This window comes from Lissotriton helveticus, chromosome 8, assembly GCF_964261635.1.
Source record: "Lissotriton helveticus chromosome 8, aLisHel1.1, whole genome shotgun sequence".
Lineage (NCBI taxonomy): Eukaryota > Metazoa > Chordata > Amphibia > Caudata > Salamandridae > Lissotriton > Lissotriton helveticus.
In genome coordinates this window covers 1,624,523,052-1,624,543,120 of record NC_136069.1, presented here as the reverse complement: position 1 = coordinate 1,624,543,120, position 20,069 = coordinate 1,624,523,052, and the positions used below count along the sequence as shown (strand labels likewise).

The 20,069-nt window shown below is 38.0% G+C and overlaps 1 long non-coding RNA gene across 1 annotated transcript in view; it reads left to right on the top strand.

Annotated features, from left to right (window-relative positions):
- Positions 1-5,981: 5,981 nt before the first annotated feature.
- The window catches only part of LOC144772101 (uncharacterized), a 99,997-nt gene continuing 85,909 nt past the window's right edge, over positions 5,982-20,069 (top strand). The window contains exon 1 of the long non-coding RNA XR_013599643.1: positions 5,982-6,480. This is a non-coding gene — a long non-coding RNA (uncharacterized LOC144772101). The remainder of the gene's footprint in view (positions 6,481-20,069) is intronic.

Below are 20,069 nucleotides of genomic sequence, written 5' to 3'. Positions count from 1 at the left end.
GGGACTACAAGAGGCAGAAGAGAACTTAACAAGGGGGATAGCTATTAAGGGGGGATGTGAAAACACTAGAGCTAGAGGTCGTAAAGAAAAGGGCACAAATATTGGGTATATGGGATAGTGAGAATGCAAGAAAATATTTAGCCCAACGTAAGATTAGTCATGAATATAGTGAAGCCATAGGACGACCCTTAGCGCTAAAAGTACGCATGAAAGATGCTAGTCGCCATATACCTTTTTTGAAAGATAAAACAGGTAATTTAAAAACTGGACCCCAAGACATATTGGCCATTTTTCACAACTTTTATTCAGCATTATACAAGACAGAACAAACTAATGTACAAGAATTGGATCTTAATATTTTAGGCACATTAGCTAAATTAGACCCACTAGCGGTGGATTTACTGGAGGCACCCCTATCAGAGGAAGAGGTAGCTAGGGCAATCAAAACGGTGGCAATGGGTGAAGCAGCAGGTCCTGACCAATTACCGGGAGAAATATATAAACTTTTTTTCAAAGAACTTAAAGAGATATTGTTTGAAACATTTAGGGCTGCACAAAATGGAGAAACACCAACATCATGGAATGAGGCCATTATAGTTGTATTTAGCAAGAAAGGAAAAGAGGCCGACATGCCGGGCTCATATCGCCCAATATCATTATTAAATCGTGACGGAAAGATCTATTCTAAAATATTAGCAAATCGGATATCAAAAGTTATAACATCATTAGTGTCTGAGGAACAGCACGGCTTCATTCCAGGGAGAGGAACAGTGGCACATATTAACAAAGTCATTACGCTACTTGATATAGCAGGAGTAGAAAAACGTAGTTTAGGGTTAATATTACTAGATGCTGAAAAAGCGTTCGGCCAGGTGGAATGGAACTATTTATGGAAGGTAATGGAGACTATGGGATTCCCCAGGAAGTTTATGATAGCACTACAAAGTTTATATGTGGCACCAACGGCTAGGATAGCATCTATGGGTGCGATTTCTGATTCAGTGCAGATAACCAGGGGGACAAGGCAGGGCTGCCCCTGTTCTCCTCTTCTTTTTGCACTATACATAAATCCCTTTATTGATTTGCTTATTAACAGTGACTCTATTAAACCCTTTTTTGTACGTAATATTCCCCATACTGTTTTTGCTTTTGCAGATGATATAGCAGTGACTTCAAAAGACCCGACTTTAGCATTGGTAGAAATTGAGCGATTAGCTAAGATATTTGGTCAACTATCTGGCTATAAGTTGAATACTGCAAAAACACAACTGGTGTGCTCGCATTCGGTCCAAGTCAATGACCCTAGAGTAGTAGTAGAAGCAACCTATTTGGGGGTCAAGATAAGAGCAGCTATGTCAGAAGTGGTAACCGGCAATTGGGTTTCACTCTATAGAAATATAGCGGAGTCTCTAGAAAAGTGGGGGAGGCTACATTTGACTTTAATTGGCCGAACTAATATAACAAAAATGATTATACTACCAAGGGTTTTATATCTCTTCGGATCCTTACATTAGAAGTATTACCGGCTCAAATTCAACAACTGCAGGCTCTGTGCACTAGATTTATTTGGACTCCGGGTAAACCACGGAGAGCCATACGGCTCATGACGTTACCAAAAGATAGAGGGGGACTATCGGTCCCTGATTTCTTATTGTATTATTATGTCTGTTTTCTGCAAAAGATGCACAGTTTATTGTTAGGAGGCAAAGATGGAATTAACCCAACTATATCGAGTTTTAATATTTCTATATACCATTTAACTTTGGGAATGGCTGCAAACCGGAGCTTGTTCAGGGAAATAGAATGGAGTTACTACAAAAGAACTAAGTTCAAGACGATAGAAGCAGTTAATAAAATTTGGAAAAAAGTACGCAAGTTAATTAACCTAGGATCCATAACCTATTACACCCCAATAAATGCAACCAAATTGATTCCAGCTATATGTAGAGACAGTGTCACGAGGTTTTGGCAAAGTAAAGGGATTAACACGCTAGGAGATCTCTTTGACCAATCTGGTACTCTTAAACAGTTTTTTAAACATATACAAATTAGGGATTTTTTTGTTAAAAAAAACTTAAAATTGATATCTAACCCTTTGATGGAGGCTGTAAAGATTCATAGTAGAATAGGAGGATTGTATAAAATTTTAAATTCAAGAAAGGATGATGGTTTGGGAAAACATGGTTTATTGGATTGAAACTCTTGGCGAGAACGAAATAGATATATCAATAGAAGATGCGATTGTTAGAGCTAGGGAAACTTTAATGTCGGCAAATTTACAAGTGCAATTTTTTAAAACTGTGTTTCTGTTGTACTATACGCCTCCGCGAATGAAAAAATGGGCAGTAGATACGATGGGAAATGTTTTCGATGTGCTGCACCGGATGCGGATATAGACCATATTTTTTATATGTGTGTTAAATTGCTTCCTTTTATACAAGCTATGGAAAGTTTCCTATCTGAAATAATACAGACACCTGTTAAGATAACCCCAGCTTTGATGATGTTAGGGATGGGCCACAAGGTTTCAAAGGAGGGTAGTTTGTATAAATGTAGATACTTTTTATTTGTAGCAATGACCATAGCTCGCTTAAGTATAGCAGAGGAATGGTTATGTCAAGAGCCTCCAAGATTCGAGGTGTGGAGAGCCAAGTTACTTAGAATTTCAAGCTTGGAATTTAGTTTATATTTGTTAAAAGGAGCGAGGAAGCGTAAAATGGGACTAATGATTTGGGAGCAATTTTTGGTCTATATGAACAATTTAAAAGTATAATGTGACTAATATGGTGCAATAGTGTTTGTGCATCTATAATTTTGTAATATATTTTTATTGAAGGATTCTAATAGAAGATCCAGTTTGATAAAATCATGCATTGTTCTAAAAATTATGTAATCATTGTGATGGAAATTGTATATTCTCAAATGTTAATCTTGCTATGGAAGTGTGGAAATAAAATAAAATAAATTAAATTTAAAAAAAAACAAGTGTATTAATTCTTAATCAGTCATAAGCAACATCCATTCAACCTTTGTGAGATAAGCTTTGGTGTGCTTACACCATAGTTTTCCATAGACCATAATCACACAGGAAAGAGAGTGAGTGAGCGAGCGAGCAAGTGAGTGAGCGAGTGAGTGAATCCTGGGCTAGGAATGTACCCTGCATGGTACAGAGGATTGCACTCCTACCTCCATGTGGCCCAACTGCATGTGTACCTGGTATTCCAACTTTTTGTTTTCCTAATTTGCACACATAGGGCCCGATTCACAGAACTAACTTAAGACAAAATCCTAACTTACTACCATTTCGGTATTCACAGAAGGCACTTACTCATTTCAGTATTCACAGAAGTTAGGAGTCGTAACTTTAGGACTCCTAAATGCCTTCTGTGAATACCGAAAGTCTTAAAGTTAGGATTTTTCTCGGTTTAGGAGTAGTAAAGTTAGGACTCCTAACTTCTGTGAATACCGAAATGAGAAAGTGCCTTCTTTGAATACCAAAATGAGTAAATGCCTTCTGTGAATACCGAAATGGTAGTAAGTTTAGGATTTTGTCTTAAGTTAGTTCTGTGAATCGGGCCCTAAATGAGCGTGCAACCTGAAACCTTAACTTGTCCATGAGTAAACCTAAATTAAGGACCTGTGCTGTGACCAGCGAGCACACACCAAGCATTCCCTATTTAAGGACATAAATCTACTGTACATGTTCTGGGTTGCTGACATAAAGTTGTTGGGGCAGCATACCTAGATTTGTAGACCAATAGTCTTAAACAAATCATGCAGATTATGCTGGCCCCCGAAGGAAGTTATCATACATCTGGTTTGCATATGCCCAGCTTTAGAGAAGCCACAGAATTTCCTGCTTAAATCCATCTTCAATGAATGGGGGATCCAAACCCGTAGGTTGGCTATCATAAAGCGTCTTGATACCTTGGACCCCCAGAGCAATTGTAAACTGTTGAAATTCCTGGCACTACATGCAAAATGAATCTTTGGAACTGTATATGGAGGCTCTGAACAATTTTGCCATCTCTATGGCAATTTAATGATCAAGTAATCTAGACATTTAATGTATCCTGGTACTTAAAAATTGTATTAGTAGTTCAATAGGCGATATTTAACGCTTGGAACCAATGACAATTGTATTTGTCTTATATATGTTTTCTTCTCCTCAGATTGGCCAGTTGTTCTACTGCTAAATACTTTATTACATGTATTTCATGAATCTTGATAATTGAACTTCTGCCCGACCATCGATATAACAAGTGTAGAAACATCTGCAGGTATTACAATAGTAGCATAGTGTAATAATGTAATAATCTTCATGGAGTCAGGGTGTAATTCCAAGTTGTTATTTATTGTAGCTGAAGTTACAGATGGTACAGGTGAATCAAGATGGTAGTTAAATGGTTAAATGAGTAATTAAGTTAAATGGTTAAATAAGTAATATAGTTAGCCCCACCAGGAGCTGTCCTCCTGGATGCTCAGCCTTCCATCATCAAGTGAAGACCCATCTCTAGCAAGCATTCTATGACATCTATAACATTCTAAATACAGGCAAGCTGGAAAGCATGAGAAGATAGATGACAGATAGGGAGATTAAAATATACTATACAACATATCCCCTTTTCTTACACTAGAGAAGAGAGATGTGAATAACGGTATGCACTAAACAGGAAGAAGTGGTAATGTAGAAAAACAGAACTAATAAGAATTAGAATAGATATGTCTAGAAGAGGAATGATATAGAAAAAGTTAAAGAAATAAAATACAAGACACAAGGAACACACATCCCCTTTTCTTATTGCAGAAAAACATTAATAATAAGAAGAAGATAGAATACATGGTTCACGGGATCGTTAACCACACCAATTGGCCAGACTGGCGTAATAGTGAAACTATGAACCAGGTAGTGGGAGATATAACCAGAATGAATAAATATAATAAGGAATTCAAGTAAAGGTGAAATTCAAGTGAGGTGAAAGAATAACACCTAATCAGAATAAGAAAATGTAATCAGCAATAATAATAAATTAGAGCAATATTATAAAAGCATGAAAACTTAAGTATCACGAATACCATAAAACCAAAATTCCATGTGACGTACGTCTACGCACAGGAATTAATCAAAAGTATTAAAACTATTTTGCGTAAAAAGAAGATATAATGTTAATATAGAGAGAGAGCTCGAGCTAAACTATCATAAAGCAGCGCTGAATTCATATAATGACGTCAAAATTTCTTATTTTAAACTGGCAGCTGTAGACATAAATATTGTCCATTAATAAAGCATGCATCAATTAAATAATGAAAAACATTTTCATTTTAACCCAACAAAGCTAGCTGTAGACATAAATATTGTCCATTAATAAAGCATGCATCAATAAAATAATGATAATTTTTATCACTTTAACCCGACATTTATGTATGAATTAAATCTCAAACCAATAGGCGTAGACAAATAGTGTCCACTATTACAACTTGTAAAAAATTGAATAAATGACATTAATACATTTTAAAATGAAATGCGTAGACAAATAGTGCCTACTCATTAAATATGCATAAATTGAATAATGTTAAAATTAACATTTTACACCGATAGGCGTAGACAATTAGTGTTTACACATACAACCTGCATAAATTGAATTTTTGTCATAAAACATCACTTTAAACCCATGGGTGTAGACAAAAGTGTCCACTCATTAATTTTGCGCAAATTGATGAATTCATTAAAAGTAAATAACATCACCAAGTTAAACTTTGAATAGAATTATATAAATAATTAATAATTATACTTGTTGTAATCTAACATTATAATGCAGAATATCATTTTAAAATGCATCATAATATGAGCACTAGTACATCACAGCGTAGCTTACTATAAAAACATCTGAAATGGAGTTAGAGAAAAACCCTCACTTTTAAATAGGATAATAATACCAAAAGAATAAACTAAAATAAATAAAGTTGTCACCGTAGTCATCTGGTACATAAGCTATACGTTGTAGTTCAAGAAGAAAGAGACAGTACCTGTGCTGAATGAATTGTAATTCCGAATATCATGAGGTATATTGAAGAAAAAAAACGGTACCGCATTTCATTAGATGATGATAATATTTAGTGCTCTGTTTATTTGATTTACTTCGTGCACCACCGATTTTAAACAAATTGTAACTGAGAAACTGAACCGAGGAAAATACTTCTGGAAGAGGTGCAGGTTCTGACGTGCTGGATAGGAGACGAAGTATTGTGAAGATGGTAGCACGTTTTCTTACGTTGTGCAGGGTGGTTACTGGCACACATATGCACCCCAAAGCTACTGCGCAGTGTCTTTGACGTAGAATTAGCGTCATACCACACGAAGACATGAAAGAATGTTCCACTACTTGGAGGCTGCACGAGCTTACTGAACGCGCTGACTGCACGCTCTAGCCAATTTTGAATGGAAATAAGACCGTTGAACTGCTGCGTTATAGAGGCAAGGTAAAAATAAATCTTGTATTTATCAAATAAAAAAAAAAACAGTTCGTAATCTAAATGGTTGAAGAGCACATTCATTTCGCATATCACGTTGCAAATCGGAAATGGATATCACGAACAAAGTGAAAAGCTCTCTAAATGTTTTCATTTCGTTCAGCTGTTCCTATAAATCTGTGTTTATTAGACAAGCAGGGTCGGAGAAGGTCATTCCCATAACAGATGGTGATAAATAAAGATCCATATTTCAGGTGGGTGTATTTGTGAAGCCTTTCGTTCTTTACAAAATAAAGCCAGTGTTAGACAGTTAACTCTTTTCATTGCAGGAATTCACTGGGGCTTTTTTTTTAATTAAAGTGTAGCCTTCACTTAATAACTGTCTCTTTGAAAAAAAACGATGCAGGTTTATAAATCAGCATCATGTAGTGTAGCTTTCATTTAATAACTTTCTCCTTAAAAATTACACTGCAGGTTTACAAATCAATATCGTGTGTATTGAGTGAACGTTTTAAAACAGGAACAGGCTTGTGATGAGGTTTATAAAATAATGGCATGTAGTTTTTCAATCAGCAGGGTAATTAAGCACTGTAAGGCAGTCTCTTTTCAATCAGGAGAAAGATTTTTTATATAAGTAGCGTTTAAAATTCAGTTGCAGCACTAAATAATTTTTACATTTTGAAATAAGTAGAGAACTCACCAAGCTTAAGTTGATGTTGGCAAACCCAGGTGAGGCTGACCGTTGGCAGTTGGTCACTGGTGGGGCAGGGGCAGCCAACATGTATAGTTGCAAGTAAGTGCTTGGGTTCTTTGTTGTTGAGTTAGAGTTCTTTGATGTAGTTGAAGATTTTGAATTAGTAATTTCAATGTAGAGGTCCTTTAAATTAGTATCCACGCAGGGTTTGTAGTCCAAAACGTCGCCAATGTAATAATGTAATAATCTTCATGGAGTCAGGGTGTAGTTCCAAGTTGTTATTTATTGTAGCTGAAGTTACAGATGGTACAGGTGAATCAAGATGGTAGTTAAATGGTTAAATGAGTAATTAAGTTAAATGGTTAAATAAGTAATATAGTTAGCCCCACCAGGAGCTGTCCTCCTGGATGCTCAGCCTTCCATCATCAAGTGAAGACCCATCTCTAGCAAGCATTCTATGACATCTATAACATTCTAAATACAGGCAAGCTGGAAAGCATGAGAAGATAGATGACAGATAGGGAGATTAAAATACACTATACAACACATAGCAGGAACCTTACTGCAAGACGACTACAAGCACGCTAAGCTCTTTGGTATCAAGTCTAAAGTCATGTGGGTGTCTGGAGATAAGACATAAAGGGACTCTAATAAAGCTGGTTCCTGTGGACTTTTAATGTTTAATTCAATATGTTTTACTGCATTTGTAGGTATTATAATAGTAGCATGGCAAGCACCTTACTGCATTACAACTGCAAGCACAATAAGTACATTCCTACTAGGTGTTCCTGTTGAATTTTTATATTTATTCCAATCAAGTAGGTAATCGGGTGCAGTTTACATTGTTATTTGGTACTGCTTTTAATGAGTTGGACATGTAATGGTTTTAATTAACTATGCATGACAAATCAATATATATAAATTCTACACAAATATTTTTTTATTCCAGGGACTCACTACTGTACATCTCCACTGGTATTTAACTCTAAAATCTATATGCTGATATTCTGTGTGTGAGTTGAATGAGGGAATGCATGGTAGATGTGCGGCAAATACAGGGTAGCAAGACTTCATGTGTGGTGAGAGTTTGAGACCTTGGACCAGCTGGTTCTGGTTTGGTTTGCCCCTGGTTTACCATGGGAAATGGGATACCGCTAGCCCAGAAAGTGGAAGCGTATTGCTTACTTTCCTGAAGATAAAGATTGCAGACCGAGTCACAGAAGCATGGGAGGAAGGAAACCTTTGGATATTCTATCAGGACATTTTACTTTTGTCTTGCTTGTTAGTTTACCTGAGCACTGCCATGTGGCAGATGGTAGCGAATAAGGGGTGCATCAGCACATTCTATTGTTAATGATCAGGAAGCTTCTATTGAGTCACTGCATGTTTTGTCTTTCACTGACTGCTAATTTATTCAGAGACCGTACATCATTGGTAGGAGGCTGCAACTGCTGAAGACAAGCACCCGTCAAGGTGAGTTGATGATCCTGCACCAGTCTAGAAGATGCTGCCAGTGAGAAATAACAAATGAGCGGAGCTGTGTTTGCTGCGAACAAGTAACATGGGTCTGGAGTCGAAAGACTGTATCTTGAAATGCAAAGATAGGCAGTGGCGTAACAAAACTTTACGTGCACCAGCTTTGTTTGATTTTTTTTATTTTATCTGAGCGTGCATGTCCCCCTCTTCCCAATGATGCCATCTGCCACTTTCAGCCAGTGCAGGTATTTCACCAAAACCCCAGTGCTATTCTCATGGACATAATGGCATTATTTAATCAGTCTGCTCTGTTTCGCCTGGGACGCCATCTTGCCTACAGCACTATGCATTCTGCTATTCTGAAACCTCACATTCCACAGTGCAAAGTGCTGACACCAGGTCTGGCTGAAGGTGTCACACGTGATATGGCGCCAGGAGCTACGCACCCCTTCTAATCGATAAAGACATAAACTTTGACCCTGGTGATGGCAACAGTGCAATATGATTAAATAACTTTGAGGGGAAAAAAACTTCAGGCAGTAGTATGCTAATGAACACTGATTTATGACAGACATAAACTGATGTACAGCTAGCAGAAAATAAAACGTAGAGTTGTGTTAGTAACGTCATTGGTTACTGTTAAATGTGGCTGCCAAGAAGCCCCGAATCACTGACAAAATATCGACCTAAAAAATATCGACCTACAGAAATATCGATGCTGAAATATCGAAGGCAAGAATATCGACATCCTATCTACAACATGGCAAATACAAAAATATTGAGAAAAAAAAACATAGATATTAAAAATATCGTTTTTTTTTCTCTGTAAAAATATAAATGTAAAATAAAGTAAATAACACTAATAAATAAAATAAATATAGTTAAAAATATCTAATAAGGTTTAAAATTAATAAATAATACAAATATAATAATAATACATTAATTAAACATATACAGAAAATATATAATATATACGTACTTAACAATACGTTTTAATAATTATTTTAATAATTTATAAATTAATAAAAAATATTATAAATTACAAATACATTTACAAATATAAAACAAAAACATAAATAAAAAGTAAATATTTATGTTTAATAAATTACATAAATTAAATATACTTTTATTATTTTTTTAAAGAATTATATACTACATTATCTAAAATTATACAAGAAATATTAAATAGCTAAATAAATAGAAAAATCCATAAGTAAAAAAGATACAGTAATAAAATTTTTGGATAGCACAGAACTTAAAATTACCATTCTCACTCCAGAGAGCGCAACAGTAGAGAAACCATTGGATAGCGTAGGGGTAAAAATTACTATTCCGACTCCAGAGAGTGCAACAGTAGGGAAAGCGTTGGATAGCGTAGGGGTAAAAATTACTATTGCCACTCCAGAGAGTGCAACAGTAGGGAAAGCGTTGGATAGCATAGGGGTAAAAATTACTATTCCCACTCCAGAGAGTGCAACAGTAGGGAAACCGTTGGATAGCGTAGGGGTAAAAATGACTATTCCCACTCCAGAGAGTGCAACAGTAGGGAAAGCGTTGGATAGCGCAGGGGAAAAAATTACTATTCCAACTCCAGAGAGTGCAACAGTAGGGAAAGCGTTGGATAGCATAGGGGTAAAAATTACTATTCCCACTCCAGAGAGTGCAACAGTAGGGAAACCGTTGGATAGCGTAGGGGTAAAAATTACTATTCCAACTCCAGAGAGTGCAACAGTAGGGAAAGCGTTGGATAGCCTAGGGGTAAAATTACTATTCCAACTCCAAAAAGTGCAACAGTAGGGAAAGCGTTGGATAGCGTAGGGGTCAAAACTAATATTCCAACTCCAGAAAGTGCAACAGTAGGGAAAGCGTTGGATAGCGTAGGGGTAAAAATTACTTTTCCCATTCCAGAGAGTGCAACAGTAGGGGAAGCGTTGGATAGCGTAGGGGTAAAATTGCTATTCCCACTCTAGAGAGTGCAACAGTAGGGAAAGCGTTGGATAGCGCAGGGGAAAAAATTACTATTCCAACTCCAGAGAATGCAACAGTAGGGAAAGCGTTGGATAGCATAGGGGTAAAAATTACTATTCCCACTCCAGAGAGTGCAACAGTAGGGAAAGCGTTGGATAGCGTAGGAGTAAAAATTACTATTCCAACTCCAGAGAGTGCAACAGTAGGGAAAGCATTGCATAGCGTAGGGGTAAAATTACTATTCCAACTCCAAAAAGTGCAACAGTAGGGAAAGCGTTGGATAGCGTACGGGTCAAAATTAATATTCCAACTCCAGAGAGTGCAACATTAGGGAAAGCGTTGGATAGCGTAGGGGTAAAATTGCTATTCCCACTCCAGAGAGTGCAACAGTAGGGAAAGCGTTGGATAGCGTAGGGGTAAAATTACTATTCCCACTCCAGAGAGTGCAACAGTAGGGAAAGCGTTGGCTAGCGTAGGGGTAAAAATTACCATTCCAACTCCAGAGAGTGCGACAGTAGGGAAAGCGTTGGATAGCATAGAAGTTAAATATAACATACTTATAAATAATTGTTGTAAATAAAATAATTAATAATTGAATTTTTAAATAACTCTACATGATTTGCAAATACCCATTAATAATTACTAAAAACATAATTACAATTGAATAATTAATTAACAATAAATACCAATAAATATTAATTAACCACATCGATGCTATGCATTTTCCCGCTGTGTGCTGGAAACAACAAAAACACATGTTACATGACGAGCTGGGCTCGTCATCAGCGTAGCAGGAGGCTACCTCATGACGAGCCCAGCTCGTCATGAGCGTGGAAGGGGTTAATAAATAGTAATTACCAAATAATAAATATTAAACACTAAAATATTGTTCAAAACAGAAAACAGATTAATAATAAAAAATGGATCAACAATTAAAAATTGGTAAACAATACATTTATTTTTAAATCAAGAAATATGTTTTATGAAAAAATAATTACCAATTAATAAAATATAATTTCCAATTAATAAAAAGTTATTAACAATTAAAAATATGAATTACCAGTTAAAAAAAGTAATTACCAATTAAAAAAATGAATTGCCAATTAAAAAATGTCATTACCAATTACAAACATTAATTATTAATTTAAAAAAATTATTACCAATTAATAATTAATTAAAAATTTAATAATTATCAATACCAATAAAAAGAAAATCATTGCTTAATTACAATTAAATTACTTCCCACCCAATTCCCCTATAAACCCAGAACCCGCTACAGAACTTAAACCCAAAAATTAATTAAAATTAATTTACAATTACTACAAATTAATAATTAATTTACTATACAAAACATATAAAACATACATATAAAATACATAATAAAATACATAACAACAAACAAATATCGATATTAGTAACATTGAAATTAGTAACATCGATATATTTGATATCGATATTTCTAACTTCGATATTACTTACCTCGATATAAAAAAAATCGGTTACTTACCTTAGGGTCAATATTCTGTCCAACGATATTATAGACCTCGATATTCTTGACCTTCGATATTTCCAACTCGATATTACTGTAAATCGATATTTAGGAATCGATATTTAGACTGTGCACCAGAAGCCCCGAATCATTTGTGAATTCTTCACCAAGCCCTGGATTTTTACCTGAAAGTACTCTTCATTCTGTCTTTTTTTCTCATAATTCTTATAAAGGTAAACTGAAACCCTTAGCCCCAGATTGCTGTTCTCTGCACAACCAGGAAAGACTGAGGGTGTCACATGTGATATCCTGAGACCATTTACAGCTATTGGCTAATTTGTGCTTGCAATGTGGGCAGCCACTGCAATGCACTGTCCTTCCTTCCATTTTGCCTGTTGCGGGAGCAGAAGTCAACTGAGGGTAAAATGGAGCCAAACGAGTGGTTCTCTAGCCTCCGTGCACAGCGTCCCTTTGTGTCCCTAGGTGTAACCAAAGGAGGATAAGAATGTTTTGTTTGCCCCAGAGCTCCCTTTCCTGATGCAAGTTGAACTCCCTGTAACCAATTCCCATGGCAAAGTGCCTTAAACATTCAAAGCGCTTCACATGATAACCAGGGCCCCTTCATTAAGGGGACAAAAGGCTGTAGAGGTGGGTTCGCCACCGGAGTCCCTCTGCATTTCAAAGAGGTACATTCATGTGAAAATGAACCCCAAAAAGCTGACTGACTGAATCCACATGACATAACCGTGTTGAGCTCGGGGCTCACAGGTCAAGCTCACAGTAGAAAGTAGTATCCTAAACACGTCACTGGATAACAACGCTAACAAAAACGTTTAAGCAGCTTGTAGGCTGATTTCGATTGTAAATTTGTTACTACTCCTGGGAGCCCATATGTGGAAGCATCTAGGAGGTGCATTTTAATATCAGAAGCGTCATGTGCTCTATTTATTCCTGGACGTTATTCACCATGTGATATGGTCAAAGAGAGGATGTAAAGTGATGAAAGACTCCAGCATTTTAGCCAAAACAGAGGGTCTCCCTTTAAATCAGGGAAGAGTGGTGTCATTTCACTGACAAATGATTTTTTTTTTCCTGGCACAAAAACAACCTGCAGCATTGACCTGAGGTCAGGTTTTAGTTCTGCCTATATGGAATTAATGTTTTTATTTTTTTGAGTAAATCTACAGAACATGCATCCCCTGAGAGAACTCCTCAGCACACCCTAATCTCCCCACCCTAACCCCCCTTGTTGTCATTGGCCTCTAGTGTACCTTTGACCAGTGGTGCCTTATAGGGCAGGAAAGCTAATGCTTCTGTTTCTAAACTCTGCCATTTATTCCTGTCTCCCTTGGAAGGGATGTTGAGGGGGTGGGGCGGAGGGGACATATCTTCCATTGGAGTGTCAGCTAGAAGTTTCACACATGGGGTCTCTTTGATAGCCGCGGAAGGGGAGGGTTTAAGAACTGTAAATATTTTGGGTGAACAGGAATATGACTTTGAAGTCTTGTATGTTTTTTTAAAAATATTTGTTTTTGATTAAGTTGGCACTTTACGGTCATAGCTGATAAAAACTGTAGCGTTCCATCTATTAAGCAGCTTTGTCAAAAAAGAGCCACTCAGTTGGATACTAACTTGTCATATTTTATATTCATTCTGCTACACATTCAGTGTTTTCAGAAGTTACTAAAGAAATAGCTTCAAAACAGGTTTCCCTTCAAATTACACAAAAAGTAAATAATCTTTCTAAAGTTTTCAGTCACCCTGCTCTGCCAAATTCCAGCTGTGAAACAGATGCGGCCGGAGACATAACACTGACTACACATGCAGGGCAGCTGCATTAATCATTGCACACAAACCCCCGACCGATAGCCTGGCAATATTAATGGTGAACGCTTTTGGGGATGTTCACCCTCTAATTCAATATAATACCGTGCAATAAAATCACGGTGTTCAAGTTTTCCCCGGTGAGACACGACTTCCCCATCCATAGTTCTGCCTATCGAGCCGTGGAACAAGACAGTAAGGAGCGATTTCACCCATTCAAAGCCCGCAGATGTGGCGTCTTACACTTTTTTCGTGCACACATTTCACAGCGTTTCACCTGAAGAAATTTGTTCCCAGAGGTGTGTGCAGAATTTGTACACAAATAACAATCCTGTTTGTGCAAACACGTTTACTTTGCTCCCGAGCCGGGATTACTGGTCCAAGTGTAACAGAGGCCTTGAACTTTATTGTCGGTTATTCCCCAACTCTCCAATGAAGTCATCTAGGGCATAACGGGGTATGACCCCCACGTCAAGCCCCTGTCACTCGTATAAACACGAACAAAACACACATTTGTTTCCCTTGAAAATCGCAAGCATTGCTAAAATGCCCTTTTCCTGACAGGCAACGACAAGTGACATCACATCCGGTAAGGCTACGCCACACCAGACTTGCCTGAAGAGACGCCTCCCATCTTTAATACAACAAAATGCACGGCGTTAAGAAGTGACATCGCTCACCCTTTGGCCTCCATGACATCAGAGTTGAACCCTTATCCCGCTCATAGCCTCTCTCTATTAACGTTCCTGCCTCCATGAATTCTGTCAGGGGTAAACAAGCATTGGCAAAGCTAACAAACAGGCATTGACGGGTGAATGATTGATGACGTAGAATTAGAGCTTTAAGTGGGATGAAAAAACTGAGTGGGTCTCAAAGGGGCATAGCCAATGTAATTAAGGGTGTGACTTAAAAACATGTAAGCTAAACATCTGCGCTTAGCATAGTGCGCCGCCCGACTTGTATTTTGCTGTTTCTGTCAATTCATCCAGATATATGACACAACAAGTAAAAACATACATACAAGAAGTCAGGACTATTGGCTTTGACAATGGTTGTTAGCTGCATAAGATAAATAAGCACCAACTATGGTTTGTAAATAATATTGAAAAAGCTTCGACTTAAAGCCCTGGTGACACCACGACAATGTTGTTGCTCTACTGTAGAACACAATGGTGAAGGTTACTTCCAAAAATGATTGCATTTAGCTCTCTGGGTCGGATCAAACATATAGCCGAAACATAGCTGCCAAGGTTTCAGATTGCTTACATGTGACATTTTAATAATTTCAGTGTAATTATGAGTGACATTCAATGAGTATGAGTGACACTTTCTCAGAAGCAAAATCAAACAATGAAGACGTGGCAAACATATAAATATCAGAAATTACACCCAGAGACAGCTATAGAAGGGCAATCGGATGTGAGAGATGCCCTAGTGTGGAGCCTTAGCCAGCCTCACTTATGCTGAACTCAACGTTGTGCCGACAGTAACTGCAATGCATAGCTCAGCTCAGGCACTGTAACTTCACTTAACTCATCCACTCTCGCATCTGCTTGCTCACTGACTTGTCCATGAATACAAACTCATTATCCTATTCATACATTGATCTGTTCATTTTCTTAGATACCACTGCATGCACACAGTTACTCCTTGAGCCATACATTCTACTATTCATTCACTAACCTATCCAAGTAGCAGCCATTCATACACTCACTCACCCATTCACTCAGCTACCATGTAATTTATTCGTGCGCTCACCCACGTATCTCATCTTTGCTTGCAATCATCCACCCGTGAACTTGCTCATCTATCTATCTATCTATCTATCTATCTATCTATCTATCTATCTATCTATCTATCTATCTATCTATCTATCTATCTATCTATCTATCTATCTATCTATCTATCTATCTATCTATCTATCTATCTATCTATCTATCTATCCTCGCCCATTAATACATTCTTGCAGTCATTCACACGTCCCCCAAAGACACTCACATGCAAAAACTCGCCAATCAATGAAAAAACACAAAACAAAAGCTATCACCCTTATTTTAGCTTGTTTTGAAGTGTTTGTTTAGTCACTATCTGCCAAGTTTTCAGTTTAGTTATGTGTATCATTTCCATTTCTGCAGTTTGCTTATGTGACATTTCAATACATTATGTGTGACATTTGGAGTGGCATTTCATAATGTGTTGACTAAAGCAGTTGTTTGCAAGTCATAAGGTTAAGTTCCCTTTTGTAATGTATTTACTATGGGAACTGTATCGATATTCCTGTTTCTGACCCTTGTCCAGTTAATAAATAACTAGTGGCCATACAACGGCACAGAAACCCGTTTTCTGATTAGGTCATAGCGCATGCTATCACATTAGGCAAGCACTATCCCTCCAGCCCCCCTAGAAAGCATACCGAGTTCTCAAAACAAATCAAACCTCCAGCAACCTGGGAAATCCCCCGCAACTATTGTTTTGATTTAGCCAAGAACTCCAGTAAAGAATGTAAGAACGACCAGTTCTTATGACATCCTTATTGACGTATTTATGTCCATCCTTACGTCAATCTCGGCACCTCTCAGGTATAAATAATACCGATATTGCCCTAAGCAAACACACGATGGTGACGAGATTGGAGCAGCGCGACTTGCCGAGGAGCCCAGCTGATGCAGAAAGCCCACGGACGCTGCCCCTCCCTTTTGACGCGCTGAGAGAGAGACGCTGCCTTTTCTCTTGCCGAGAAATCCAGCTCCGGCATTTCCAGCCGCCCTCGCAGGCAGCGGGGATATCAAGTCCTGAGATAGAGATACCAGCCCTCCAGCCTTCTAAATCCCAGGTACTGAACTGAACAACCCCTTACAGAGAATTCTTGAGTCAGACCCTTGGCAAAGCAAACTTTACTTAAACTGCTACTTATCTACTCCCGCCCACGTATTAGGCTTAGGTCAGGTACACCGGGGTAGGCGTAGTTAGAAGCACCAGTTGAGTACGATTAGTCAATGTATATATATATGTATCTATTTTATCCATTTTAAAGTATCATATGGCTAAGAAACCATATCAATGCTTTTACAGTATTATTTTATAATTCTGCTTTTACTGTATGCACTGTACTTAACTATAAGTATTGCAATAATAGCGATTCATTTCTCTTGTACGAGAAAAGAGACTGATCAATAAATAACACCTTTTTATTGAACACGCCCGTCTCTTCCTTTTCTCTACAATCTGGTGAAACTAAGAATGCACGTACTGACTGAGTAAAATAAGTTGTCTTTTGTTTTCACACGACTCTAGAGATATACTCTTGATTAGGGAGAGCAAAGTTGTCATGTTCTATGGTTGTCAGAAACTAAATCCCTTCTTGTCTATCCAGGGAGGTTAAACTCCTCCTTGCCTATTCGAGAAAGTTTCTAGTGAACTCTGAGCTAGCTGGCACACATAACTTTAAGTCTAATATCGTCAGTAGAAGACCTAGTTAACCACAGTCCTACGTCTATACTATTGAAGATATTATTCCAATGCGCAGAGCCTATTGGGAAAATAGGAACTACACTACATGGCGCCCAACTGTTTGGATAGGCGATAAATCTAACGCAAGGCATTAGAGTAACTCAGTCGTGCTTTTTCACACAGACCCTTTTTTCCCATAATACTCCATAGACGTCTGGAGTGGGTGAAAGGTTAAATCCGCCAAACTTCGTAGGAGGAGACTCCTATGTATGGTTCTTGGTTTATTCAACGTTGAAGGATACACTGTTCCAAAATATTGTGCATCTAATCTTTGTTTCCGTAGAAACCTGATCTGCAAATAAACAAAATAACCTTCCTGTCGGTAAAATGTCAGACAGTGAAGAAGGAAGGGAGACAGCTAGAGTAGCAGCTCAACTCCTAGCGGATGACAATAGTCTCCTACAGCAAGACCCGGACGCAATACTAATCCCGGTCAACATAAGAAAAACTATAACTTTAAAACTTATAGAAAATGGACTGACACCGAGAGGTGGTACAGTAATATTCGTAATTGAGGCACACGAATATCGGCAGACAGAGGTATTCTACCCATGGATAAACTTTCCAGCAGCAAACGCTGTAACAAAGGAGTTCCACTACTACAAAATAGAGGAACCTCCGAATGAGTACACTCCTTTCGAGGAAGTGGAGATATCACTAAAATACCAAGAGCACCTGCTCTGGTTTAATGGCGCCCTAAAACATAATAATCACATCACCAGGCTCGGTCCACTAGGTAGACCAGGAGCAACGTGGGCGGTCCTAGCCGGATACACACCAAATCCAGACATTGAAGAAATGTCTGCACTAGATCTTTTAGCACAGCTAAAACAACTAATTAAAATACATAGACAATTAGTCCAATATGTAATGCGGACTTCAACAGTCCAACCAGCTATTACAATTCCACAGCTGACCCCTCATCAGGGAAACACAAATAAAATTACACCACAGAACATACAGTCCTGTCTAGGTAAAGTACCCGCAAAACGGGAACAAATTCCATTCTGGTTAGCACAAAAAATTACTCAAATAGAGGCGGTATTTCCAGATACCACCCCTGTTGAGAAACACAGAATTCTGACTATCTGTCTTCCAATGGGAATCGCACCACATGTGGAGGACTGTGACACTTGGGGTACAGTCTTTGCTTCCATTTACACAAAAACACATGGTGTTCCATCCATGTCAGTAATACCAGATGTGCTAAAACAAATTCAAGATGAATACGGTCCAGAACCGGCCCTAACTCTGGGTATGAAATTACTGAAAGACTTCAAGCAGGTCTCGGCAATATTACTAGCCAATATAAAGGGAGAAGCAGCAAATGTGACGATCCGCCAGAGGTTAAAAGAGACAGATATAGCAGACCAACCATTTGAAATTGCCAGAATCATAGAAAAATCCTATGAAGAACTAGGAAGAGATAGTTTGGGTGGGAAACCAGTGAAACCCCAACTAATTGAAAATCCTGAAAAGGTATTTATTAAAAATAATCTAAACACTCAAAAAAAGAGCTGGGATGGAAATAAACAATCCACTCCAAAGGAAAAAAGATTCCAAACCAGAGGAAGGTCTCCTCGGCAGAGAGAAAGATCTCCAGACCAAGGACACAAGTCTCCCCAAAGGGAGCCCTCTGGGAAAAAATACAACCTTAGAAATAGGGATAATATAAAAAAACCTGATAGATATCAAGATATTGATACACGTCCCTCTCGATCTTTTCAGACCTCCTCGCAGAAATCGTAAAGAAGAGGACGATCAGAAAACAGGGAAGAGCACGTCAAATCCAAAGACAAGGAACCTGCTAATCAAAATAAAAAACTTACAATTTCCAAAGAAGAAGGTAGCCAGTATTAAAGTAATCAACCATGCCAAGAATACTGAGGACACAGCTGAAAAACTGAGAATGGGCTCAGACAATGCTAGACAGCGCAGAAGAAGTAAGCATAGCTCGCAAGATCCTGATGAATCATCTGGAGACAGTGGACACGAATTAATACATTCAGGTGGAAACTGCAGATACCAGAGTTAGCAAACCTCATAAAATATATGAAATAACATTGCGTATAGAGGGGGATAAGACTAGGAAAATAAGGGGTCTATTTTGGGATAATCTCTCCAAGGGCTATGACATCCTTCTAGCTGAAAAAGACTGGCCACCAGAGTTTGTCAGGGAGTGCCCTCATGGCGAAGAAATAATTATGCCTGCCTTCTCAAATCATATTTCAATACATAAAAAATATACACTTGCAAGAAAGTGGGCAGTAGCCCAAGCTCCTGCATTATATAAAAACCATGTGGGATGGGATGAGGACTATCCTCCTCACAAAATCCAGTTAAAATCACAACCTACTGCACAGAGGCAGTACCCAATTAGGCAAGAAGCTAAAAAACAGGTAAAAGAGATCCTAGATCAACTTGAATACCGGGGGGTGATTGAAACTTGCACCTCACAAATGAACAATCCTTTGTTTCCTGTCTCCAAACCAGATGATTCATATCGTCTTGTTTTGGACTACAGACACTTGAACTCATGTTGCAAAACTTTTGCAGTGCAAAACTCACACAGTGCAGCACTAATGAATAACATAGTACGCAAAAAATACAAAACAACATTAGACATCTCTAATGGAT